The sequence below is a fragment of the Alligator mississippiensis genome, chromosome 1 (genome assembly GCF_030867095.1).
Source record: "Alligator mississippiensis isolate rAllMis1 chromosome 1, rAllMis1, whole genome shotgun sequence".
In the NCBI taxonomy this organism is placed as follows: Eukaryota; Metazoa; Chordata; order Crocodylia; family Alligatoridae; genus Alligator; species Alligator mississippiensis.
Genome location: NC_081824.1, coordinates 453,297,209 through 453,303,339, shown reverse-complemented (window position 1 = coordinate 453,303,339; position 6,131 = coordinate 453,297,209). Strand labels below are relative to the sequence as shown.

At 53.6% G+C, this 6,131-nt stretch overlaps 1 non-coding gene across 1 annotated transcript; it reads right to left on the bottom strand.

Annotated features, from left to right (window-relative positions):
• Positions 1-200: 200 nt before the first annotated feature.
• On the bottom strand, positions 201-387 carry LOC132247945 (U2 spliceosomal RNA). The gene has a single exon (XR_009459331.1). It is a non-coding gene; the product is annotated as a U2 spliceosomal RNA (small nuclear RNA).
• Between the last annotated feature and the right edge of the window lie 5,744 nt (positions 388-6,131).

Here is a 6,131-nt window from a genome sequence, read left to right as displayed (position 1 = left end):
GGCAGGGAGGTGAGTGTGCACCCATGCATTGGCCTAAGCCCCTTCCAGCCTCCCTGTGAACTGGCTGGCCCCAATTTGCATAGGGCCTGACTCCCCCCCCCCCCCCCCCCCCCCGCAGCGGTCACCCAGGAGTAGTGACTCAGGCCCCAGGCCCAGGCCTGTGCTGCTCTTGGATCTGAGTGGGGAGTTCCCCTAGTAGGGGAGCAGGCATCTGGCTCAGCAGCACTGCAATACTAGGCTGATACCTGGAGTGGTTGAAGCAAACCTGGAGGCCCTCTCCCTGTGCCAAGAATGCTTTTAATGCATCAGTGTTCCCATCAAGGATGTTATCAGCAATTAAACTGATAAGAACAGATTTGAATTTTATTAGTGGATGTTAAGAGTTATGAACCAAAAAGATGACAAAGCCAGTAAGGAAATATAGACCGCCTGAGGGAGGGACTAACAAAAGAGGGATGGGGGATGAGGAGGGGAATTCAACTAGGTTTAAAAAAATATGATGTTATCCAACTAAGCCAGGGGGTGGGGACAGGGGAGGCAGGGGGGTTGCAACACCAAGACAGAGGAGAGATGCACACAAATCTGTACAACGGTCTGTAATGGAGAGAGTAGGCTGAAGACGGTTTCCTCAGTCCATATATAGAGTCTCATTGCAGGGTTCCTCTTCTGGTGGACCGGGGTGGTCCATTTTTGAACCTTCTGCTCAAAGTCTATCAATTGCAGCACCAGGTTCAGGTGGTCCCCTGAGTCCAGTCCAGTGACAGTCGGTCTGGGGGGTCAGAGTACTGGTGATAGCGCGTGATGTGCTCCACGTAGATGTCGTGGGACCAGTGGATCATGTCTGATGCCATGAGGCAGGGCATCAGTTTGGCATAGGGGTGGGAGATGCAGCAGGCACGCAGGACGATCTCATTGCTGGGATCTAAGCGTTGCCACAGTGACCACATGGACTGTGCTGTTATAGCCACAGCCTCTCAAGATGTTGGCCAGCGGGGTGTACTTCTCCCGCTTGTGAGCCCGGACATTGGTGAAGGCTTGGCGCCAGTTCTTGAAGGGGATGGTTACGTCCATGATCGTGCCCTTCTTGGCCTCTTCGCTCCTGCTGATTGTTGGGTCACATCTGGCTCTCAGGCCAGGACAGTGCGGTTCACAGAAATCTCCCCCGCTGTGTCTGGGATGGCCCTCACCAGGCTTTCCTAGACAGCATTGTGGTGGAGCTGCCAGGCTCTGGCATGCAGCTTGCAGCTGCACAGCACGTGGGGGAGGGTCTCCGCTGTGTAGCCGCATCACCGGCATCTCTTGTCCCAGTGGCCGAAGTGGACGGCCCCATTCAGAGGCAGGCAGTTGAGGCGGGCGCGGTAGAGGAAGTGCCAGTCTGCAAAGTGCATGACACTCCCGCTGGGTATCAAGTCGTTGCTGGAGTCCCACTTCAAGGTGATGTCAAAGACCTTAGCCTGGTTGGGTTTGGCCTTCAGGTCACCGACTCACTTGTTTCGGTTGGGGTCCTTCAGGAACCGCTCCAGGAAGGTCCTCATGCAGGGTGTCACTGTGATGCGGTCGGCATGCAGGGCTGGTTCCAGGGAGACTCTTGGCACTCCTTGGTTCAGATCCAGGAGCAGCCAATGTGTTTCTGAAGGCGGCATGTGGTGTTGCGGGCTCGGCTCCACGGTGATGCAAAGTCCTTGCTGTCTCTGCTGAACTCGCCCTCCAGCGGGCCACTGAGGAAGGTCGCCAAGCTGCATCCAGTTGGCTGTCTCGGGATCCTCTGTGGGTGATCTCCTCCAGGGTGCTGGCAGCAATGATATTTTACCATGGCATCTGGGCAGGTCAGGAGGCAAATGGCATAGGTGACCACCACCATGTTGCAGAGGTCTCCCATGAGGGGGATGTTGTCACCTCCCTGCCAGTAGGGGATGTGCAGGACCTCGTTGCTGGCCTTTTAGTGGCAGGTGCAGTTGCTTCTTGAGCAGCCACTGGATCTTGGCATCCGCTTTCTTGAGGAGGGTCTTGGGGACCACCGAGCCTCTCGGGATGAATACGACGTGGGGAATGAGGAAGGTGTTCCCTGCTGGCCCCCTGGCAGAAGATAAGTGCTGTGATGAGTCCAGCTTGCAGGCATCCTGCACAATCCCATTCATGGCATCTTGTGGTATCTGCTTGGACCAGTGCCTGGTGGGCGTCTCCTAGGTGGCAGTAGGTCTTACTATCATGCAGGTCCCTCATCTCTGTCCTGAGCTCTGTCCTGATCCTGGCCCTGGACTGTGAGGCTGGAGTCCAGGATGCGGCTCTTCTGCCTGCTGTCCATGTGCAGGGACGTGCACTTGGTGACGTTGAAGCGCAGGCCCATCCACTTGGCCGCCTTGGATGTCACGTCCAGCATCTGCTGCAGCTGGGTGGCATCAGGGATGAAGAGAACGAGACCATTGGTGTTGGGCAGGACACTCAACTTCTGGCCATACAGGTGGAGCCTGCTGGGGCAAGCTGTGGCTCAAAGGAGCAGTTCCATGGCTAAGCTGGGGCTGAGGGGGCAATCCTGTCTCACCCCCAACTGGATGAGGATCTCCGTGGTCTCTATGTCAGTGGCACGGAAAGTCATGCTGCATCCATGGCAGAGCTCTCGCACCACGATGATGCCACCCAGTAGGCCCAGCTCACGGAGGGTGCTGAAGATGTGGCGGTGGGGCATGGAGCCGAAGGCATTGGACATGTCCGGCCACACCACCGCACGCTGCTTCCTGGTCCTCTGGGCATTGTCCACTTCGATGGTTGCAGGATGTGGGGCGGCGGCTTCTGCTGCAGGGTAGAAGACCCTGCTGAAGTAGTTGAACAGAGTTTCCTGGGGGACCTGGCAGAAAGTTGACAGTCCCTCCAGGATCTCTCTCAGTGCCTTGGGATGGTTGGTCCAGTAGAGCTTCTGGAGCTAGGAGGCTGGTGCCGGGTCACAGCACTGTCACCTGGGTTGCCTCTGTGGCTGCAGTCTGTGGTCTTCGGGTGGCTCTGGGATCTTCAGTGGGCCAGCGGCGTCGGGTGGCCCTGGGGGTCCGGGAGGAGGACTTTCTGGTTCGGGCATCACGTCTGGTCGGGGATCCCTGGGCTTAGACCTGTGTGGTGGCATCTCTGGGGCAGGCCTCTCCATCAGGGGATCCATTGGACCAGACCTTCAGGGGGTTGTTAGCAGGGTGGCTGGTCTTTGCACTGTGGCTTGGGTCTGACAGGCAGTGGCAGCATGCCAAGTCTTCTCTCGGCTCCGTGGCCTTTGTATTCCTTGTGGTGCTTCTTCAGGAGCTTCAGGGTCTCGTACTCGGTGCCACAGAGGGCGCAACAGAATGCTAGGCAGAGCTGGTGGAAGCGACGTAGGTGTTATTGCATGTCGTTGTGTGACCTGTGTTGTCTTTGTGGGTGGCAGGTCGGGCATGACAGCTTCTCGGGGAGGGGGAAGAGGAGGAATATGAGCACTGCCCTGTCTGCACCTCCCCCTGGGTCATCTGTAGGGGTATCTGGTGTTGGGGGTTCGGGGCTCCTCCACCAGGGGACGGAGGGAGTCTTGAGGGGGGGGGTCTTCCTTGGGACCACCAGGGTCTGCGGGCCATCGCTGCTCAGGGCACGCTGTTAGCACCGAGGGGCTGTGGGAGTTTGGAGGGGTCTGCCGTTTCTCAGGGGGCTCAACCATTGTCTGGGGAGTGTTCTCGGGATCCGGGGTCCTCTGCCGGGAGGTGGGTCTTGTCAGCTGGGGTTCTGGGCTCAGAGTCCCTCTGCCTCTGGGGGTCAATCAATGGCCAGGGGTCAACAGCCGCCTGTCGGCACCCCGACATTGTGGAGGGGTTTGTCACCGGCTCGTGTTTGCTGGTTCACCCTCCTGGGAGGGTCCTCTGTGATGCCTAGTCAGCGGTCCGCCCTAACTGGCGTCTCCATGCGTGCCTTGCAGGTTCTTGACAGTGGATCGAGACGTCCTTGGGACCTGGGGGTGTTTATCCATGTTCTGTCCTCGGAGCACAGGTGTTCCCCTATTCCGACTGAGGGAAGACCCAAGGTCTTCAGCTACTAGCCTGAGCCAGGATTTTCACGTTATTGGGTCAGGCAAACCGTAAGACCCTTCAGCTACTCATCTGAGCGGCGCGGTCGCTTGTACATCCGGAAGAGCGCCGGTTGCACTAGCAGCACTGCCTTCCCTAGCTCGTCATGACTGACAAGAACCCATGCTGCACGGGAGGAAGGAAAAGCAAGCTGCTAGTCAGCTCACTTCTTACTGCTGTTGTTCTGGCAATCCACCAGACTGGGTTGGTGCTGGTCCTGGAGAAAGTGCAATAACAGGCCAGTGACAATTCATTTTCCCATATCTCTTCTTGAATCACTTTAAATCTTCTCCTAACTCTTCATCTTTACAAATAGTCTTTTTTTTTTCCTTTTGTTTCTCATTTCCTTCATATATATAATTCCTTTGTCTCATATTCCCCGTTCTTATTTATATACAATCCATACATTGACTTTTTTTTCCCCCTTTTAATGACATCTTGCATCTTTCCCCACTTTATTTCCAGTTAACACTTTTTTTCATAATGCATCATTTGTGATGCAGAATTCAATGTTTTGTACTGCTGTCTTCCCAATTTTTTTTCCCCACCTTTTCCATTTATCTCTCTTCCCTGATTCCCGACACTTTTCCTCTCCCTATCTTGGCCGGATGAAAGAAATTCCTGCCACCAAACGCTTTGCCACACCCTATTCCCTTCACTTCTTGTCCTTCCCCCAATGTAATCCTTGATATCATAATATCCTAGCTGTGTGCATGCCCTTTCCAGGAAATATACCCCCTCCCTACCAACAAACATTGCTTTCTGTAGTGCCACCCTCATTCCCATCAAGATCACCAGTACTTCCCATTGCCTCTCTCCTCTTTTAACCAATCCATACACTGCACTTCCATAGGATTGGGCACAAAGGGTATCGTATCTCCCTTTAGAAATTCCCCTACTTTTCCCCACACCTCTCGCAAACGCACACTCCCAGAAGATGTGATGAACCATTTCTTCCTGTGTGCAGAACTCTCCAGGGCACCCGCCCATCTCACCAGACCCCATCTATGTAGTACTTCCCTTACTGATAATACCCGTCTCACTATACACCATGCTACTTCCCCATGAACCCCTTTCCATCTTTCATCTGCTATTCCCTTCCACACGTCTCACCTCTTCCCATGTCGAATCCCTCATGTTTGTTAATCCATCTTTACCCCAATTGTTTTGAAGATCACCCTTGCTTTTTGCAGTCCCTCCAGCCCCCATTTTTCCAAACCCTGTGCTCTTACGAATGCCGCCAATCTATCCATGTGCTGTGATGGTTTCTCTGCCCACGTTCCTGTCCATCTTTCTCCAAATATCCCCCATGCCCTCAGAACTCTGCCTCCTCAAGACTTTGCAACCTTCCCTGCTATTTCTTCCCCTTTTCATGCCTCCCTTACTAATGCTGCCACCCCATGCCCATATACAAATGTTCCAACCTCTAGAAAACCCCACCGCCCTAATTCCCTTGCTTTATAAATCTCGCTATGTGCTCCCCTTTTTCCCTTTAGTTCCCCAGAAAAACGCGCACAATTCCTTTTTGTATCTGCCTTGCTTGTCTGCACAATGGAGGGTGTACCCACCCCATGAACAGAAGGGTTGGTAATATGACTGATTTGATTTAATTTTAATCTTCCCTGTCTTTTGCCAACCCTTTTCTCCCCCTCTTTATACAACAATACTATTACCCCTTCTGCAAACCCTTTCCCACTTCCATCATTTCTTTAAACACTTCCTTTTATGTCTGTCCCCAACCACCCCCAAAATTTTTTGGAAAACTCCCCTGGTATCCCATCCACCCCTGGCACTTTATTTGTCTTCATTCCTTTCAGACACTCTTCTATTTCTTCTGCTGTTAGCTCTTTCTCCAAGTCTTCGCTTTCCTTTTCCTTCATTTGCTGTATTTCTTCCCCTTCTGCCATCTCTTCTTCCTCTTTTTTCCCTTTTACTATGCAGGTCCTTATAGAACCTTGTTACTTCTTTTAAAAGATCTGCTTCTGCTCCTCCAGGGCTCTGGCAGCGATGGTACATACCTTGGGGTCTCCCATGCTGGGTATGTTGGCACCTCCCTGC